The 20,392-nt window shown below is 43.1% G+C and overlaps 1 protein-coding gene across 1 annotated transcript in view; it reads left to right on the plus strand.

The window, feature by feature from the left end:
• The window catches only part of DCC (DCC netrin 1 receptor), a gene marked incomplete in the record, with an annotated part of 974,185 nt that overhangs the window by 249,582 nt on the left and 704,211 nt on the right, over window positions 1–20,392 (plus strand).

The following is a 20,392-nucleotide window of genomic DNA, read 5'->3' on the forward strand; positions in this document are numbered from 1 at the left end:
GGGGGCGCAGGATCTGGGGGCTGCCCGGCAAACCCTGAAGCCGGTAGGGCTGGGGCAGCCCTTTCCGCGTGGCTGGGAGTGGGAGGGAGGAGGGGGCGGAGTTAGGGCGGGGAAGGGGCAGAGTTGGGGCGGGGCTAGGGGTGGGGAAATGTGCGGGGCCAGGGCCCATGGAGGGTCCTCTTTTTTTATTTATTAGATATGGTAACCCTAAGATTCACCAAAAGCTTGGTGAACCTTTTAATGAATATGAGCCGAGCTTCAAATTTGCAACCAATCTCCAAGCCTCTAGTTTGTGATTTCCTTAATAAAATGTCTTATGGCATCGTTTAAATCCCACTGTTCTAAGAACAGAAGTCCAAGAAAAGAACTATAAATTATGCTGTTTTAAGGCTTCTATTGAAGTTTGAGAAATCTCAATATGAGGTTTCTTTGAACTCCTCTCCAAGATAAAATTTCTCGAGGTTCTACTTGTCTCAATGTCCCCCTCTCCCCCAGAAAGTATGTTTTCTTTTATATGTCCCTTACGACAGGAAGAACAGCAGTGTGATATGGACGCATAGTCACTTAGGAGTAGGTCTGTCTGAAGCACAGTTCTAAGGGAAATTACAAAAGGGACATGTGGGACAATCCCTTCTGTCTGATCATATCTGCTACTGGAAGTTGCCTAGAACACTATCTGTTAGCTCAGGGACAGAGGTTGCTGTTGTACTCCCAAAGCAAAATGCTGATTACATATGGCAGCAGAGTAGAGAACTGCAACATAAATCATTTTCTAACTTTATTTTGCATGCATTGCTTCCCTCTGTGGGCAGTAGGTCAGGTGTGGGAGTGGTAGGGTGACCAGATAGCAAGTGTAAAAAATCAGGACAGGGGGTGGAAGGTAATAGGTGCCTATATAAGAAAAATCCCCCCCCCAAATTGGGACTGTCCCTATAAAATCGGGACATCTGGTCACCCCAAGCGGTGGGGTGAAATGCTTGAGGTATGACCTTGAATGAATTGAAGGGAGAGTTTTCAGCTGCCTCTCAATCTGTTTGGATGCATATTGGACGGAAGGGATTTCTTTCCCGCCAAAGGAGGTTTTTCAGGTTTTTCAGGTTTTTCACCGAGCTCTAAGGCTAAAGACATTTCACCTTGGTCAGCTAAATCAGATACTTGAATAAGTGTTCTGATTTTCAAGGACTGATAAGCTTCCACCATTCTACTGAGGTCAGAGGGAGTGTTTGCCATTGACTAGTATGACAGCAGGACTAGGTCTCCTGGGAGCAGTAGGACTATGTGTGGGGGAAATTCAGCAGAGATGCTCCTGGGGTTTGATCCTATAGGAGTTTTACCCTTGACTTCAGTGGGAGTAGGTTCAGGCACCTACAGTGCCTATGAACTAGTCATGGTAAGAGGTATGTAATGTATGGGACAAAGACATAGAAAGTGATGTGCAAAAGCAGGGGAAACATTTCTACCCTTTTCCTTTCCGTTGGGCCACATTGTGCTGAATAGGAGCTCCAAGGCTCGGCCTCCTCATTCTCCTGTGGTGAGAAGGGAGGCAGCTGCTGCCTCCTCTCTGATTCTTTGGGAATGGAACATTGTAGCAACTGCAATTGTCTAGCCCCTTAAGCAAGGCTCCTTGCTCCTCCCGCTTTTAAATTAGAAATTCAAGTCTCCCTGCCCTGTTATTTCAGGAAGACTCTGTGGATGGCTAAAGAGGCCATAGCTGTTATGACTTCACAAGTAAGAAGAGTGAAACACGAACTATTGTGGAAGGAAGAGATTGAGTGTAATTTCACACATACACCTTTGCAGGTCACCTCAATGCATAAAAGAGTGATTCAAAAGATCAAGTTATTAGGGGGAATTCTCTGCCCTCTTGGATATGTCCCATTCATAACCCTCTCTTTGATTGCATATGAGTATGAGACTCCCCATCTAGCCACACTATATCTCTGAATCTGCCAAGGCCCAGCGTTGGGAATGACCCAGAATGAGGTACACCTAAACACTATATTCCTGCCCAACACTTAACATGCTGTGGGATTCCTTCCTTTGGAACAAGTTTCACTTTCTATATTTTTAATTTCATGGTTATTTATTTCTGATGTAAATAATGTTTAACAATAAAGGTGAGGGACACCACATTTGTGTGGTGCAGGTGTCCTCAGATAAGGACGTGTGGTTGTGCAGACCAACGATCATCCCCCATTTTGGAAGGCGGGGCTCTAGACTGCAAAAAATGGCACACTCCAGCATCCAGCAGGCTCTGGTTTCTGTAGTCTGACTAATAATGTGTTAAATTGCACGCTCTTGATTCCTTTAGAAGACAGAACACAACACTTGCGTAGAACATAGATAGTTATAACTTAGAGAATTTTTCACTTGACCAGAGCTCAAAGAGCCGGGAAGCAAAAGGAGTAATATCCCTCCAATTAAGGGACATGGGAGAGGTGTGACATATACCGATACCAATTGTTCAACTAGAAAACAAGGGAAAATCTACAATTTTGTTTTTAAACAATCATTTGGAAATGCATTTCTGCTCAAAAACAATAAAAGTGAGGCTGAAAGTATTTTGGCTTCAAACCTTCTCTGACAGCAGAGGAAACATGAAGATTCATCAGGCACAATAAGCCATCTCTCTTTGAAAACCAAGTAACTTTTATATATAATAAAAGACATTGAGAAATGAATGTTGATATAATGAAGCCAGTACAATTATTCTCTGCAGGGATGTGCAGTGGAGTGAGGCTGCATTCTTATTACCTCACAAGCTTCCTTCCTAATTGTTTTGCTTTAAAAAAGACCACATTATATTTGTCCTCTTAGTGCTTTTCTTTATTTTGGATTTTTGTCTTCTGACCCAGTAAGCTACTGCCAGGCATGTTTACTTGTGTGGCTTAATCTCATTACACAGTTTCTCTGTGAATAAAGCCCATAAGATAACAGTTTGTAACTGGATTACATAGATTGACTTATTGTATGCAATTTTCTAAACAAGGTTATTCAAGGATACCCTACTTTGTAATTTTTTTTTTCTGGTGACATTTATCTTCCTCCATAGTCAAGCTTCCACTTTCACACTTTCAAGTTTCTGTCTCTCTTGTTTCCCTCACCTCCCCAACCTTCACATTTTTCTTTTTTAGATTGCTGGCAGTAACAAGCAGCACCTCTTCATGGCAAGACCGCTTTCAGGCTTATCATAATGTCAGCAAGGACAGTGGAATAACTCAGTGATGCACAAGCTAGGCACATCGAGAGATTTTTTTTCCCTGACTAATAAACAAACAAACAAACAAAAAAGCAGCTTTGCTCCAGTAACCCTGTTTTCTGTTGTTGCAGTTGAATTTTCTGTTTTTCATTCAGATTGGGTGGCAAGTGCATTGGATCCTCCCAGAGCCCCCAACCATGAATTCCACTTCAAGGGCAAGGATTCATTTCTTCCACAATGAAAGTGGTGGGGGCTGGAGGAGGGGGAGGGGGGGAGTAAGAAGTCTAAATCTGTGCAGTAAACGATGAAGATGAAATTCTCTCAATAAAGCATTTTTAAATGCTCCAGTGCAAACTCTGTTAAGCGAGGGCTTCCTCATAAATCTCGGCAAAAATTAAATGACTCTCGATTGAGACTTGCATCCTGTAATTAAAACTGTGCAGGTTCCTCTAGACCTAAATATAAATTAACATTTCTATTTCCCTTTTTATGTGCTCATATTTTTAAAGATGAAAAATGCAAGTGTGTGTTCGGGGGAGGGGGAGGAAGGCTCACGTGTTCTGAATGAGGGAACAAAAAGCTCTTTATTACCTTGCAGTCCTGATAGCAGTGACTTGAGATGTAAATAGTTTTTATAACAAAGGATATGGTTGAAGTATGAACATGAAAATCTCTAAGGGAAGTGGAACCTCAGCTCTTTAAAGAGACCCTGAAATTCACTGGTCCAGATAGGGCCTAATCTGCAGCACACTGAAGTCCATGGGAACCTTTCCGCTGACTTCAATGCTCTTTGGATCAGGCCCATAAAGGAATATGGTTGTCTGGTAACAGGTTGCTGGGCAGAAAGTGGGATTCTACAGGCAGATTAGTAGCCCTAAAATCAGTAGTCCACCTCATCCATTGTTCTTATTCAAAGCCAGGGTGTCAAGCAGAGCCAATAGGAACCCACTGAAAATCCACCTAGTGGAACAAACTTGGTATCTTTTTCTGAATGGATTATCAGCCATAGAGACTGGCTGGATACTGGGGAAAGAGGTGATTTCAATCAGCTGTCTCCATGCTGCCAAGTGAGTGTCTCGTTCTTGATCTGTAGGGAAGCACAGGGTGAAAGGGTATCTCTCTCTCCATACACATTGTGTCTTTGACTCTTCTGCTGGAACTTCCATAAGAATGCCAGTCAGCATAGGTTGGGTTTTTATGATGTCCGTCAAGAACAGGAGTAAGACTGATCACTAACTTCTGTTGCACAGGCTACCAAACAGCCATTAGGGTTGAAAAAAGTTCTGATGTCAGCCTCAGACACATTCTACCTAGCAGCTTAAAGGTGCAAGGGTCTCTCTATCCTGTTACCAGTTTCCTAATTCATGTTACTCTCTTTAAACTGATCCTAGCTTCTTGCTTTGTCAATAGATTCTTCAAAGATTCTTTTTGTGGGAGATGAGAAAGTAACTTATGCATCTTCAGAGAGCATGAAAATGCCTTCCTACTGGGAAGTTGTCTCACTCTGGGGTGCAGTCCAAACCAGCGTCAGGTTATGTCACCACTTGCCCCACAACCTTAGGTGCTTCACAATGCTTTTCTCTTGTAGCTTCCAACCTGGACTACTCTCAAACAACCTACCAGCGTGTAAGTCACACCCTGATTGTCTGTGTATAGCTGCAGCCCTGGTCCAGAAGCTCTGATCCCAATAGCCTGTCAGCAACACACCAATCACACTCTGGCTTCCAAAAGTTTTGGTTATTAGTCGCAGGGAGACCTCAAGACACTCCCAGTCTCCCCAATTTTCCCAAAAACATGTGTTCTGCGCTGTCAAGCCCTCTTCTGAGCGGTATAGATATTAAGATCCATTGCCCCTATATGGAGTCAATATTGCACACTTTGCTACTTTAACTGGCGTTACCAACCAGTTCAATTTAAACCTAGCACTGGATTGGTTTAGATTAAAAAAAAAGTTTTATTAACAACTTTAGGTTTAGCAGATAAAATAGAAAAAGAACAAGTTAAAAATCACTTAGAAAAGTTAGATGCCTGCAAGTCACCAAGCCCTGATGAAATGCATCCTAGAATACTCAAGGAGCTAATAGACGAGGTATCTGAGCCTCTAGCTATTATCTTTGGAAAATCATGAGTGACGGGAAAGAATCCAGAAGCCTGGAAAAGGGCAAATATAGTGCCCATCTATAAAAAGGGAAATAAAAACAACCCAGGAAACTACAGACCAGTTAGTTTAACTTCTGTGCCAGGGAAGATAATGGAGCAAGTAATTAAGGAAATCATCTGCAAACACTTGGAAGGTGGTAAGGTGATAGTGAATAGCCAGCATGGATTTGTAAAGAACAAATCGTGTCAAACCAATCTGATAGCTTTCTTTGATAGGATAACGAGCCTTGTGGATAAGGGAGAAGCTGTGGATGTGGTATACCTAGACTTTAGTAAGGCATTTGATACAGTCTCGCATGATATTCTTATAGATAAACCAGGCAAATACAATTTAGATGGGGCTACTATAAGGTGGGTGCATAACTGGCTGGATAACCGTACTCAGAGAGTTGTTGTTAATGGTTCCCAATCCTGCTGGAAAGGCATAATAAGTGGGGTTCCGAAGGGGTCTGTTTTGGGACCGGCTCTGTTCAATATCTTCATTAACGGCTTAGATATTGGCATAGAAAGTACGCTTATTAAGTTTGCGGATGATACCAAACTGGGAGGGATTGCAACTGCTTTGGAGGACAGGGTCATAATTCAAAATGATCTGGACAAATTGGAGAAATGGTCTGAGGTAAACAGGATGAAGTTTAACAAAGACAAATGCAAAGTGCTCCACTTAGGAAGGAACAATCAGTTTCACACATACAGAATGGGAAGAGACTGTCTAGGAAGGAGTATGGCAGAAAGGGATCTAGGGGTTATAGTGGACCACAAGCTAAATATGAGTCAACAGTGTGATGCTGTTGCAAAAAAAGCAAACGTGATTCTGGGATGTATTAACAGGTGTGTTGTGAGCAAGACACGAGAAGTCATTCTTCCGCTCTACTCTGTGCTGGTTAGGCCTCAACTGGAGTATTGTGTCCTGTTCTGGGCACCACATTTCAAGAAAGATGTGGAGAAATTGGAGAGGATCCAGAGAAGAGCAACAAGAATGATTAAAGGTCTTGAGAACATGACCTATGAAGGAAGGCTGAAAGAATTGGGTTTGTTTAGTTTGGAAAAGAGAAGACTGAGAGGGGACATGATAGCAGTTTTCAGGTATCTAAAAGGGTGTCATAAGGAGGAGGGAGAGAACTTGTTCACCTTAGCCTCTAAGGATAGAACAAGAAGCAATGGGCTTAAACTGCAGCAAGGGAGGTTTAAGTTGGACATTAGGAAAACGTTCCTAACTGTCAGGGTGGTTACACACTGGAATAAACTGCCTAGGGAGGTTATAGAATCTCCATCTCTGGAGATATTTAAGAGTAGGTTAGATAAATGTCTATCAGGGATGGTCTAGACAATATTTGGTCCTGCCATGCGGGAAGGGGACTGGACTCGATGACCTCTCGAGGTCCCTTCCAGTCCTAGAATCTATGAATCCTAGAATCTATGAAAAGAAAATAGGATTTTAAATTAATTCAAGTATAAGATAAAAAGTTAGAAAGGATTACAAGCAAATGAAAGAGAAAACATACATCTAAAAGTCTAGAAATTGATCTAGCAAGTTTTGGTTCAAGGCCTTGTTTAAGATGGCCTTTCTTACCCACAGTCTTCCAACAAAATGATGACTGATCCTTTCCTTGGTCAGGATCTCACACAGAGGCCAAAGCTGCTGGTGCTCTTATCATTTTAAGTAGAAGAGAGAGAACTTGGGGTTCTTTGCCCTTTTATTATCCAGTGAATGTCTGAAGTGGATTTTGCTGAGGGTTATCGTTCAAAGTAAAGTTTATTCAAGCAGTAAATAAGGCAACATGAAGTCTGGTGGTGAAGGAGGCTCCATGCTCTTTCTTCCGCTATGTGTCTTTGCTGAAATCCAATTGTTCTGTCTCTTGCCATCTCCTTCTCTGCTGTCTCAAGGACCCACCTTACTACTTATATGTAAATTGAGGTAAACACACGTTCCTTTGTTTAGGATAGGCCTGTTGAACAACTTTTGCCTCGTCAGGCTGAGTGGTTTTGAACATGTGCTATCATCGTCACATGGGGATTTCATAACTTTACATACAATACTGCTACGTACATTTTACTATGATATTATTTCCCAGCAAGTTGTTAGTTTTCAAATGATAGCTCACAAGGTATATTTTGTACAAAGAGTATTACAGTAGTGTGTTGGGTGTGAATATAGGGGTATGTTTCGTCATAGAAGTCAATCACCATATTAAGTCTCCCATACAACCTGTCTTGATCCTTTCTGAAAACTGGAAGACCAATAATTCTGAGTTTAACTTATGCCCTCATTCCCCTTTCTTTAGAGCTTTAAACCTTTTTCTGCTTAAGCATCTAAACAATTAAACAGCAGATCTAGATAAAATTCAGATTTTTCAATTGGAACTAAATCTTTTGTAATCCACTTTTCCCCGCCCCACCTCTCTCTCAACCAATTCAGCAAACTGTCGCTCTTCAGCGAACTGCTCGAGCACATGCTCAAATCCCGTTGACTTTAACTTAAGCATGTGCTTAAGTGTTTTGCTGAATCGGAGTCGCCTTTTTTCTAGGGTTACCATACGTCCGGATTTTCCCGGACATGTCCGGCTTTTTTGGCCTCAAATCCCCGTCTGGGGGGAAATCCGAAAAAGCCGAACATGTCCGGGAAAATCGGGACATGCAGGGCCGGCGGTGCTGGGCCGGGGGGCCGGGGCCGGACCGGCGGCCGGGGCAGGGCCGGCGGTGCTGGGCCGGGGGCCGGGCCGGCGGTGCTGGGCCGGGTCCGGGCCGACCCAGGCTGGAGACGCTGGGAGGGGGCCAGACTGGGCCGCGCCTCCTCCCCCCACGCCCCCCCCTTACCTGCTTCCTGCTTCAGGCTTCCCGCGAATCAAATTTTCGCGGGAAGCAGGGGAGGGGGCGGAGTTGGGGAGGGGACTGTGGGGAAGGGGCGGAGTTGGGGCATGGGTGGGGCTGGGGGCGTGGGCGGGGCCGGGGCCCCATGGGGTGTCCTCTTTTTGGACACTCAAAATATGGTAACCCTATTTTCTCCTCATCTTTTGTTGATATGCTTTTATAATCATCCTTGACAAGTTAATCCCATATGATTTAGCTTGAGTTCCTTCCTCCCTTTTAATTTTCTACTTCTTAAATGATAATTCCCCAGGATTCTGAGTCCCGCCTTTGGCCACATGAAAAATTTCTCATTCCCCACTTTAGAAGACTCCTTCTTAATTTTAACTACTTCTCTGAGGTGACCTCTGTATCTTTGCTTCTTCAGGGAGAATACACAACCTCTTTTGATTTTTCACTCGCAAACAAATATCTAAAACAACAGCAAAAAAAAAAAAAAAATCAAACTCCAAAACTTTCTGCTTATCCTTCATTGAATCTTCCTCAGGGCCGTAAAAAACCTTCCCAGGGAATGAAAGTGACCAAAACTGAATAAATGGGAGTGATTCAAATCAAACCAAAGAAGCCCCTTGCACGATAATTGCATCACATCATTATTTCACTAGTATTTTATAACTGGTCACCCTGGTATCTTTGGAGCTTTTTTAATTAAGTGCTAGATTGATGATATCAAATAGCTTATTGACAATAACTCTTAAAACAGTGACCAGGAATGGACTTTATAAACCTGCTCCATTTAAAAATGCTCTCTCTTAGTGTTGATTTTTGAGGCATTATTATATTTAACTGAATAGCATGTTCTATATTTTAGAACTTTCACAAAAACAACCCAGCTATCGCTCTAATTGTATTGGCATTGTTTACTACTGTTCTACCTAACTGCCTACTTGTATGCTAAGCATCACCATACAGTATTAAAGCTGTGGGTGCCCATAAGTGCAATGTACTTTACACTTTCACCCCAAAATCTCATAGTGCTCTGTGAATGAGTTTTGTAATCCCAGTTTTATAAATGCAGGATGTATGTAGGTGTGTCGTCTAGTGCATGCATTTGATAAACTCATTCTCTTGCACTTGCAGCTGTTTTCGTGTGTGCACATATTGGACACTTCTTGCAAAATCTGGCCCTATTAGTTGCCCTGATCACACAGGAAGTCCAAGGCAGAAATGGGAAAAGAATCCAGCTCTTAATTCTAAATCTTGTACTTTAACCACACGCTTATGTTATCAGAGCTGTGCAAAATTCAGATGCTTTTGTCCATATGTGGATCAGTGAACCCTGGAGTTCACTTCAGGTAAATCTTTTCTTTCTGTGTTTCTCTTTGAGTTTCAAGCAGAAAGGAATCTAAAAAAATCAAAGCAAAATCTGCCAAAACCACTGTGTTTCACTTTCTTTGGGTGGCATCTCATCTCATTACCTTTTGATGATGGGAGGAGGTTTATAATTCTCAGGGAGCCTAAACTGTAATGTGAGCACTTTAAAAAGAAACCTTTAAAGAAGGCTTTACTATCTGTAGCTTCACTTCCTTTAACATTCAGGAATAATTATAACCTTCTCCCTTCACTACACAATTCCCACCAGAATCTCATGCTACCCTTACGAGCCCAACCCTCTGTGCATGTCCTTTTGGGAAAATCACCTGAAGATGAAAGCAAAAGAACTATTGAACAAATTGGTAATTTTTGAATTTACTGTAATTCACCCTCTACCCTTTAATTTCCCCTCCCCCATTTTATTGCATATCCTACTTCAGGGGGTGGTCTTCCCTGTCCATGCGAGCCTCAGCTCCAAGTGACTCCAGTTGGTAGCACCCGACAAGACCCCTGCTCAGGATAATGAGCGAAGGCCAATGACCAATTTCCTCAATGGTGGTGATGGTGGATAAGCTATGGCCATGGGTACATGGACCACCCAGGGGAAGAAGAGAAGCTAGATCTTTAAAATCGTCATCCATGCCCTTGGGAGCCAACAGCATCTGGTTGAAGAGTTCCTAGGAAAAGGAACAATCTCCCCCCCCCCAACACCGCCAAAAAGCCCACCTCTGTCTCTCCCTGGTCCCAAGGAGGCAGAGCAAAATGAAAGGACAGCCAGCGATGAGAGACTGCAACAACAGCCTCAGGGTTAAAACCCCTGTTGTTAGTGACTCCAGGAGGAGGGGTCTGTTTCACACATATATAAAAGGTACAACTCAAACTCTGCTCAGAGAAGGTGCAGGACCGATGGCCCCAACTCCACAGATGTCCAAACCAGACCTCAGAGGTGTATTGGTGTTGCTGTATGGAATGTATTAACATTGAACAGTAGGAGGGGTTAGAGAGTCCTTGTCAAAGAACTCACCTGCTACAAGATTGTAATCACTGGCATCAGAGGGTCTCCTGCCACAAAGCTCTCAAGTCACTATGGAAGGAGCAGCCTTCCTCCACTCCAATGATCCACACCATAATCAAGGAGTGGCACTGGCTATTAGGCAACCTCTAGCACAGACCTTAACCACGTGGAACCCGTTCTCCCCACACTTACTTTATTCTTGTCTTCAACACCATCATGGACGCTTATGTGTCATTGTGTCCTATGCACTAATGAAAGATGCATCAGCTGCAGAAAAGGATGCATTCTATGACCACAGCTACAGCAGCAACAATCCCATCAGCTCAGCCATGTGGCATACTGTTAGTGCTTGGAGATTTCAGTGCTATGACTGGCTGTGATCAAACTGGATGTGAAACCGTGATAGGTCCCTTTTGGTTTGGGATCTCCAAATGACACCATTTGGCTTCTAAATTGTGTGCCGCCGAGGTTTGTCTGTCATGAGATCCTGGTATAGGCACCTCAATAACAAGATGGACCTGGAATTCAAACAGTTGATGTGCCATGAAAGAAACTGACTGCATCCTCTCAGAAATCACTCCATAGTGAAATGTCACCAGGTCTTCAGCAGTGCAGAAGCACCAGCAAACTCAAACCCAAGACTAGTTGTTGCTCAGCTCTCATTACATCTTCCAACTCCTCTCAAGCCACATGTCCATCACCAGCAAAATGTCCAGTGTCTTTCCAAGGATCCTTTAGAAGCTGTGAAATACACATAGGCCATAGAAGATGGCATATGTAATACTGGTATCTTCTCAGATGATATGGATATAACCTGGCGTGGTGTGTATATATAATGCTATATCACGGTGCTGAAATCATCTGCACAATAGTCTCACAAGAAACCTTGGCTTTTCTAGAGTCCTTTGATATATTAGTGAAAAAGGCAGACGCGCACAAGCAGGGAGATGGCCAAGAACATAAAGGGTTGAAAGGCATTTTCTGGGCTATCGCAAAACATAACCATGAGATCTACACCAGCTCTCTGGTTGACAAAAACAGAGGACAGTCTAAAGCACAACAATGTGTCCTGCCTACGGGGCACTTACATGTGTGTCTGGCAGTCATAATTAGCTTTCTAACATTCCCATCACGAAACCAAATGGCTTTCCCTGCTCATCAGTGGACAAAGTCCTGGATAGATGGAAAACACATTATTAAAGCAATGCTGAATAATGCGTGTGCTGCTGATTGTCCAGAGCTGTGTGACCTAGCAAACCATACAGCAGACCCAATGATGAACATTGATCCTCTATCACTTAAGGAAGTACAGGAGAACTACAGAGTTATGAACACCAGAGTTATGAACTGACTGGCCAACCACACATCTCATTTGGAACTGGAAGTATGCAATCAGGCAGCAAAGACAAATAAAAAAGAGGAAATATTGTATGGTACAGTACTATGTTAAACATAAACTACAAAAAAAGGAAAGCTTTAAAAAAGATTTAACAAGATAAAGAAACTGTTTCTGTGCTTGTTTCATTTAATTTAAGATTGTTAAAAACAGCATTTTTCTTCTGGGTAGTAAAGTTTCAAAGCTGTATTAAGACAATGTTCAATGTAAACTTTTGAAAGAACAACCATAAATTAAATTGCAAGCCCATTAGCAAAAATTTTTAACAAATCTGTAAACTCAGGGGTTGTACTGTATGACTGGAGAATTGCTAACATAGTTCTTATTTTTAAGAAAGGGAAAAAAATGTGATCTGGGTTACTACAGGCCTGTTAGTTTGACATCTGTAGTATGCAAGGTGTTGGAAAAAATTTTGAAGGAGAAAGTAGTTAAGGACATTGAGGTCAATGGTAATTGAGACAAAATTCAACATGGTTTTACAAAAGGTAGATCGTGCCAAACCAACCTGATCTCCTTTGAGAAGGTAACAGATCTTTTAGACAAAGGAAGCACAGTGGATCTAATTTACCTCGATTTCACTAAGGCATTTGATACGGTTCCACATGGGGGATTATTAGCTAAATTGGAAAAGATGGGGATCAATATGAAAATTGAAAGGTGGATAAGGAACTGGTTAAAGGGAAGACTATAACGGGTCATACTGAAAGATGAACTGTCAGGCTGGAGGGAGGTTACTAGTGGAGTTCCTCAGGGATCGGTTTGGGGACCAATCTTTTATTTAATCTTTTTATTACTGAAGTTTGCACAAAAAGTGGGAATGTTCTAATAAAGTTTGCAGATGACACAAAGCTGGGAGGTATTTCCAATACAGAGAAGGACTGGGATATCATACAGGAAGATCTGGATGACCTTGTAAACTGGAGTAATAGTAATAGGATGAAATTTAATAGTGAAAAATGCAAGGTCATGCATTTTAGGGATTAATAACAAAAATGTTTGTTATAAGCTGGGGACGCATCAGTTGGAAGCAACAGAGGAGGAAAAGAACCTTGGAGTATTGGTTGATCACAGGATGACTATGAGCCGCCAATGTGATATGGCCCTGAAAAAAGCTAATGCGGTCTTGGGATGCATCAGGCGAGGTATTTCCAGGAGAGATAAGGAGGTGTTAGTATCGTTACACAAGGCATTGGTGAGACCTCATCTGGAATACTGTGTGCAGAGTCCCATGTTTAAGAAGGATGAATTCAAACTGGAACAGGTACAGAGAAGGGCTACTAGGATGATCCGAGGAATGGAAAACCTGTCTTATGAAAGGAGACTCAAAGCTTGGCTTGTTTAGCCTAACCAAAAAAAGGCTGAGGGGAGATATGATTGCTCTCTATAAATATATTAGAGGGGTAAATACCAGGGCGGGAGAGGAGGAATTTAAACTCAGTACCAATGTGGACACATGAACAAATTGATATAAATTGGCCATCAGGAAGTTTAGACTTGAAATTAGACGAAGGTTTCTAACCATCAGAGGAGTGAAGTTCTGGAACAGCCTTCCCGGGGAGCACTGGGAGCTTGATAAATTTATGGAGGGGATGGTATGATGGGATAGCATAATTTTGGCAATTAATTGATCTTTGATTATTAGCGGAAAATATGCCCTATGGTCTGTGATGGGATGTTAGATGGGGTGGGATCTGAGTTTTTACAGAGAATTCTTTCCTGGGTGTCTGGCTGGTGAGTCTTGCCCACATGCTCAGGGTTTAGCTGATCGCCATATTTGGGGTCGGGAAGGAATTTTCCTCCAGGACAGATTAGCAGAGGCCCTGGGGGTTTTTTGCCTTCCTCTGCAGCGTGGGGCATGGGTCACTTGCTGGAAGATTCTCTGCACCTTGAAGTCTTTAAACCACGATTTGAGGACTTCAGTGGCTCAGACATAGGTTAGGGGTTTGTTACAGGAGTGGGTGGGTGAGATTCTGTGGCCTGCGTTGTGCAGGAGGTCAGACTAGACCAGGGGTTGGCAACGTTCGGCACACGGCTTGCCAGGGTAAGCACCCTGGCAGGCCGGGCCAGTTTTATTTACCTGATGATGCAGCAGGTTCGGCCGATTGCAGCCCCCACAGGCCGCGGTTCGCTGTCCCGGGCCAATGGGGGTGGCGAGAAGCCGCGGCCAGCACATCGCTAACCCCCGCCGCTTCTCGCCGCCCCCATTGGCCCGAGACGGCAAACCGCGGCCAGTGGGGGCCGCGATCGGCCAAACCTGGCGCATCAGCAAGTAAATAAAACTGGCCCGGCCCGCCAGGGTGCTTACCCTGGTGAGCCACATGCCGAACGTTGCCGACCCCTGGTCTAGACGATCATAATGGTCCTTTCTGACCTTAAAGACTGTGATTCTATGATAACGTTTTGTTCAGAGTTACAAATAACCTCTGTTACCAAGGTATTCCTAACTCTGAGGTTCTACTGTACCATCCTAAAGTAATGCAATGGATATTCTTCTGGACCTGATGGTATTCCACCCTGGCTGCTCAACAGTTCTTTGGAACCAGTGAGCATTGGCCAGCTCTCCCTGGGCATCAGGGAGAGTATCAGCAGATTGGCATCCTAGGTTCACTGTACAAGTGTAAAGGATTTCACACTGAGTGTGGCAACTACAGGCCAGTCTCATTGCTACTGGTCCCTGGAAAAGTTTTAGCTCATGTTCTGCTTAGTAGAATGCAGCCGCTGCTTAACAGATGACATCATCTGCAGCAATTGGGTTTCAATGCTGGGAGGTTGACAATGGACACTGTCCTTCCCCTCTGGCTTCTGCAAAAGGCTTGATTAGTTCACTCTCTATTGCAAACCTAGGAGGCTCTTTGATAGTATGCAAGCAGACAGGTGATCAGAAGAGAATGGGTTAACGCTGACCTCAGCTGGTGCCCTTCACAAAGAAGAGGGGGCTTTCATTTTCAATAGAGCGGATTGCAGATTGTGAGGCTAGAGAGAACTGAGGAAGTTGTCCTACGGAATTGTGGGATGCTTCCAGTTGTGTTCCAGGACCCGTGTCAAGAGGGGCTGTGTGACAGGGTGCTGGGCAGAAGGACTGCAGAATCAGCCCCCTGCCACGCCAGCTACATTTAAGTGAATAAAGTGGAGCTGGCTGGACAGAACCTGCCCTAATTGGGGAATGAGAGCCAGCTACCAACCCAACTAGCCCAGGGCTATATATGAGGCTGGGAAGAAGGAAACGGGGGTGGTGGGATGGAGGAGAGTGAGGGAGTGCAGGCAGGGAGAAAGCCCTTCCCTCCTGGGTTCAGACACAAGGAACCCAGAGCTGTGTATGGTGAAAAGGTGGTGGGAGCACGAACTTGTTAATAAAAGCACCAGTGGTTTCAGAACCCGAGGGTCTCTGAGTGACTTATTCTGAGCCTAGCAGAGGTAGGAGCCAGGAGGACCAGCTGCGCCCTGCTACAGGTTGCATCTACACTGCAAAATAATAGGGCTCAGACCATGGGTACCAGCTTAACTCGAGCTCAGATCCTCCAGGCCTGCAGGGTCCTGGTATCCTGGGTTAGTGCAATTGCAGTGCAAATGCAAGGGGTGTTAGGCTTGAGCCAGGGCTCAAGCATGGGCTTACGTTGCAGAACAAACTTACCCACAGAGGCCTCAGGGAAGGGACACTTCTGTTCCCCCCAGCAAGTCCTGATGAGAGGGCCAAAGCACAGAAGATATTGTAAATAGATTGTTGCATGAGAACTGTAGTGGTATTGGTGGAGGGACCGCAAAATAAATGGCACTGTGAATGCACAGCTAAGGGCGACTTCACCGTTTCCGCAGGGCAAGAGAACAGGAGTGGAGTGCGCCCTTTAACAACATGAAAATATCTCTATGCTGAGATGAAGTTCAGAATCTAACAAACCTGAACCCTCTTACAGGCAGCCTTGGAGTGGCTAGAGGCATTCCATATGTGCTGTCGGTGCCAAATCCTGAGCTTAGAGTGGTTTGACTTTGTGTGAAATGCCATAATCTTACAGAGATCTAGCCTTCTTCCATTCACTCACCACATTCAAAAGTGGCATTACATGCTCTTTGGCCATTTCGCCAGGATGGACAAAAACACCCCAGCACCGAGTCCTCTTAGACTCTCCTTCGACACATCAAGGGGTGCATGCTTTGACCCTACCTGCCGTCACCTGCAGGGCTCCCCAAAGATTCATGTATTCACAGGACTGAGCCAGATCTGGGAACTTCACTCTACAATGCCTGGTATGATTCCATGGTCACTCTGGGTAGCACAACAGTCCTCAGTACACTGCATATATTTGATGATGATGATGATGCATGTCTGCTACAATAAATATTTCAAAATTGTTTGTCTTTTTCACAATGCAGTTCTATGGTCAGTGTCTTTTTGTTCTGCTAATGATCCTTTAGCTTGTTTCTACTTATTGCATGATAGGTCTCCCATTCCGTGCCCCCGACCAAGCTTGTTAATATTTTTTTAAAAGCCTTCTGATTGATTATACTAATCTTTACAGCCCTGCTTAACCACACTGGTCTCTGTTGCCCTTTTCATTTCCTGGGCTTAACTACAATGAATTTTCATTGTGCTTGTCAAAAGGATTTCTTAAATACAGCATTCTCCATTTTCAAGCCATAGATTTTTCCATACAGTCAATCCCTCAAGGCAGAGATGTCCAAACAATCATATATTTGGAATTTGAGTTCCATATAAACATCCATAAGATATGAATGCTTATCCAATGTTTATTTGAAGTCAGTGGAGTTACTTTACATTTACACTGGGGTGTTTTCGAGCAGAATTTATCCCATTAAGTATGCAAAATTGGGTTGGAAATCATTCTTGTGAGATTTCCAGACATCGATACTATGGGAATAGCCTTTCCAGAAATGTCATGTGAAAATGAAGGGAAAAGGGGTGTGGGTGGGTGTAATTTAAATAGATCTTTCTCAAACCTCAAAAATGGCTTTTTTCTCAAAATGTGCAAAGGTTTGGGAAGCAATAAACAGGTTTTTTTTATCCCGCCATTTCATGTCCATTCCTACACTGTATCAGTCTTTTATTTTCTTAAAAGTAACATCCCTCAAATCAAAAATGTGCTGATTCCCATAATATTTCATCTCTTGATAATTTGATTTATCTCCATATAGTTAGTTTTCCCTTCATGTTTATCACTCCTCCTTATGGAGAAAAAAAATAGTCTTTCAGGTAAGGCACTAGACTGGGACTTGGGAAACCTATGTTCAATTCTTGGCTTTGCTATAGACTTCCTCTGTGAGCGCTTAATCTCTCTGTACCTCAGTGATTCATCTGTAAACCGAGGATAGTAATATTCCTTCCTTCCATCCTTTGTTTTTCTTGTCTATTTCCACTGAAAACTCTTTAGGTCAAGGATTCTATTACTATGTTTACGTACAATGACTAGCACAGCAGTACCCAATCTTAGCTGGGGCCTCTACTGTAATACAAATAATAATATTTCAATAATATTCATGTTTGTATGACTTCCTACCACAGCTATCAGACCAGAATAGACTTTGACCGTATGAGCTATTGAGAAAATACTGCAGAAGAAATCCTGCTTATCCTTCGTAAATGCGCCCCCCCCCCCCTCTTTGGGTGTGATACCCTGTCTATTTATGACTACTTACAGTTTCCCTGTCAACATTTTGACCATTTACAGGCCTTTCATCTGTGCTAACAAGACAAATGCCTCCCAGCCCCATTTTCCTCTTGGGTTCTTTTAGACAAGTAACTTTTCCCATGAAAAGTTATAGACAGTGCAAATAATTTTTAAATCCTTAGTTGTAAAGATTTCCTGAAGCCTGGAAAGATACTCTGCATAGTCAGTGAACTGGTATGTCTGTCAGTGCATGAATAGCATAGATTGTTTAGTGTTTGCAGTGGCTCTATCGCCAGCTATAAATTTTAATCAGATAGCTGCTTTTCACATTTATTACTGTTTGCCAAACACTGCTTCTGGAAGCCTTTTGTCACAAAAGCTAATGAATTATGTATAATGTTTCCACAGTTTTTCATTGTATTAGCCTATGTAGTATTTGTGTGGACATTTTGCAAATTCATTACCAAAGTATTATCATATTAATGGATTTGGTAAGAAAAGTATTAGTGTGCGGGGGAGGGGAAATATGAATATTAATATCACACATGGCTTATGTCTTGTGGTAGGGGAAATGGTAATAGCCTATTTCAGAATGTGAATTTCAAACAATATTAGCAACTGTAGTAGAAGGTACAATTATTGAGGAAGTATATTGCAGGCATGAAAAATTCATGATATTCTATGTCCTGGCTCCTTGAAGAATTGATGTTAATTTTCAGAACCCTGGGACCAGTCATCACTGTAGATCAACTGATACTTTTGAGGATGTTTCCTTTTCGTTTTGCACATTCTTCAAAAGCAACATGGGAGAGATTCTAATTTCACATATAGAGGGTCATGTTCTCTTGCCTGTTACACCACTGTAATTTTGCATCATTCCATTGACTTAAGATACCATTGCAACTGAGTGTCTCTGGGTCTGATTCTCCTCTCACTCTGCAAAGCTGTATCTCCATTGCCTTTAATAGTATTACTCCTTATGTGATTTAATGCTGAATCCGAGTGGTTACAATCCATGATTTTACCTCTCTGAAAATCCTGCTGCACTGCTGGTGACTTGAGAAATGTTTAAGGGAAGGCTGTACAGCTTCATAGCTGCATGTGTGCTCCTTGATAAGGGGCTCTTTTAAAAGCACTCTTCAGCCCTATGCTGTGGCTGCTACGCTGTTCACTGAAATGCAAGTGCTTTTCCAGGATCCTTGCTGCTTTTTGGTAGCCTCTGAGTCTCTCCTGTTCTCTGTGCGTGGCACACAACAGTTTAATCTCCTGCAGACTAAATCCTTTAGTCAAACACAAGTTACTAGGCTCAATATAGAGAAGGGGTATCTGGGTGAAATTTAATGGCTTGTGATATTCAGGTCAGACTAGTTGATCTAATGATCCCTTCTGGTCTTGCACTGTGAACAGGGCCGGCTCCAGACACCAGCTAAGGAAGCAGGTGCTTGGGGCGGCCAATACAAAGGGGCGGCACTCCGTCCACTATTGCAGCGGCGTGATTGAGTTGCCGCCAAAGTGCCACTGATCGGCCTCTTTTTTTTTTTTTTTTTTTTTCCCCCACCGCTTGGGGCGGCAGAAAAGCTGGAGCCGGCCCTGACTGTGAAACTATTAACTTGTGCAATCCACTGGTGAAAGTGTGTGTTACAGGTCCCCCCGCCTCATCCCAGGAGGCTCAGTTTGTTATAGCCTCAGTTAGGGAGCCTTGGCACGTTAGCTGGGGCTGTCACAGACTCCTAAACTTGGTGGATTGGGCACAGAGGGGGAACTGTTAACACACTGTCACCTAGGGTGACCAGACAACAAATGTGAAAAATCAGGACAGTGGGTAATTGGAGCCTATATAAGAAAAAGACCCCAAAATCGGGACTGTCTCTATAAAATCAGGACATCTGGTCACCCTACTGACTCACCAGTGGGATAGATATACACTCTCTACTTTGGGATACAAAGGTATTTGCCTCCACCAGGAAATGGAAGATCTATGTTACTAATTCAGCAAATGGCACAGGGCAATAGCATTGTATTATTTGTTTCAACATAATAAGAAATTGTCCTGTATTAAAATATTCTGGTAGGTGATGCCTCCACATTATTGCTGCCACCCAGTGAGAACTGAGTCTATTTTCCATGTAGTATTAGCTTATGAACTAATAAAGTTGCTGCTCCGATGCTCGAAGTGTGAATGGTGATGTAAAGAGCTGCAAGAGGATGCTGTTGGTAGTACTCAAAAAGAAGTTTTATTGGTACTACAAAACCCAGGACTTATACTATATATTCTGGAGTGCCATCTACGGACCTGTTATCCACTAACTAGCTATTTACATATATGGAGCACTTCTATAACAATGGCTTTCTATTTCTTTCAAACACCTATTTCTCCAAAGAGACACTAGCAAGGAAAGCAAAATGACTGTATTTTATTTTCTCCGTTTTTCTGAGTGAAGCAATGAATGATTTCTGCTGTTAGGTCACGTCGTCCATCCCTCTCAGTCAATGCAGGATTATCCCTATGATCTATTCTCTAGTGACATTCAGCTCAGTTTGGAAAGACTCAAGAGAGGACTTCCATCAGAGTAGGGACAAATATTTGTTGAAAATATTGTTTTTTGACCAATTTCCCCTGTTTTGGGGGTTCAGAAATGGCCACGTTTTTAGTATTTTCTGGGATAAAATGCTTTAGAACTGATGTGAGACTCTTCTGCATCAATATGGAGAAAGTAGTTGTTGTGCCTGGCTAGCCCATCACCCCTAATATCACTGTCATGTAGCAAACTAAGTGTCTCTGTCACCCTAAATGGGAAAACGGAGATACAGGGAAATTT

This window comes from Trachemys scripta, chromosome 6 (assembly GCF_013100865.1).
Source record: "Trachemys scripta elegans isolate TJP31775 chromosome 6, CAS_Tse_1.0, whole genome shotgun sequence".
Lineage (NCBI taxonomy): Eukaryota > Metazoa > Chordata > Testudines > Emydidae > Trachemys > Trachemys scripta.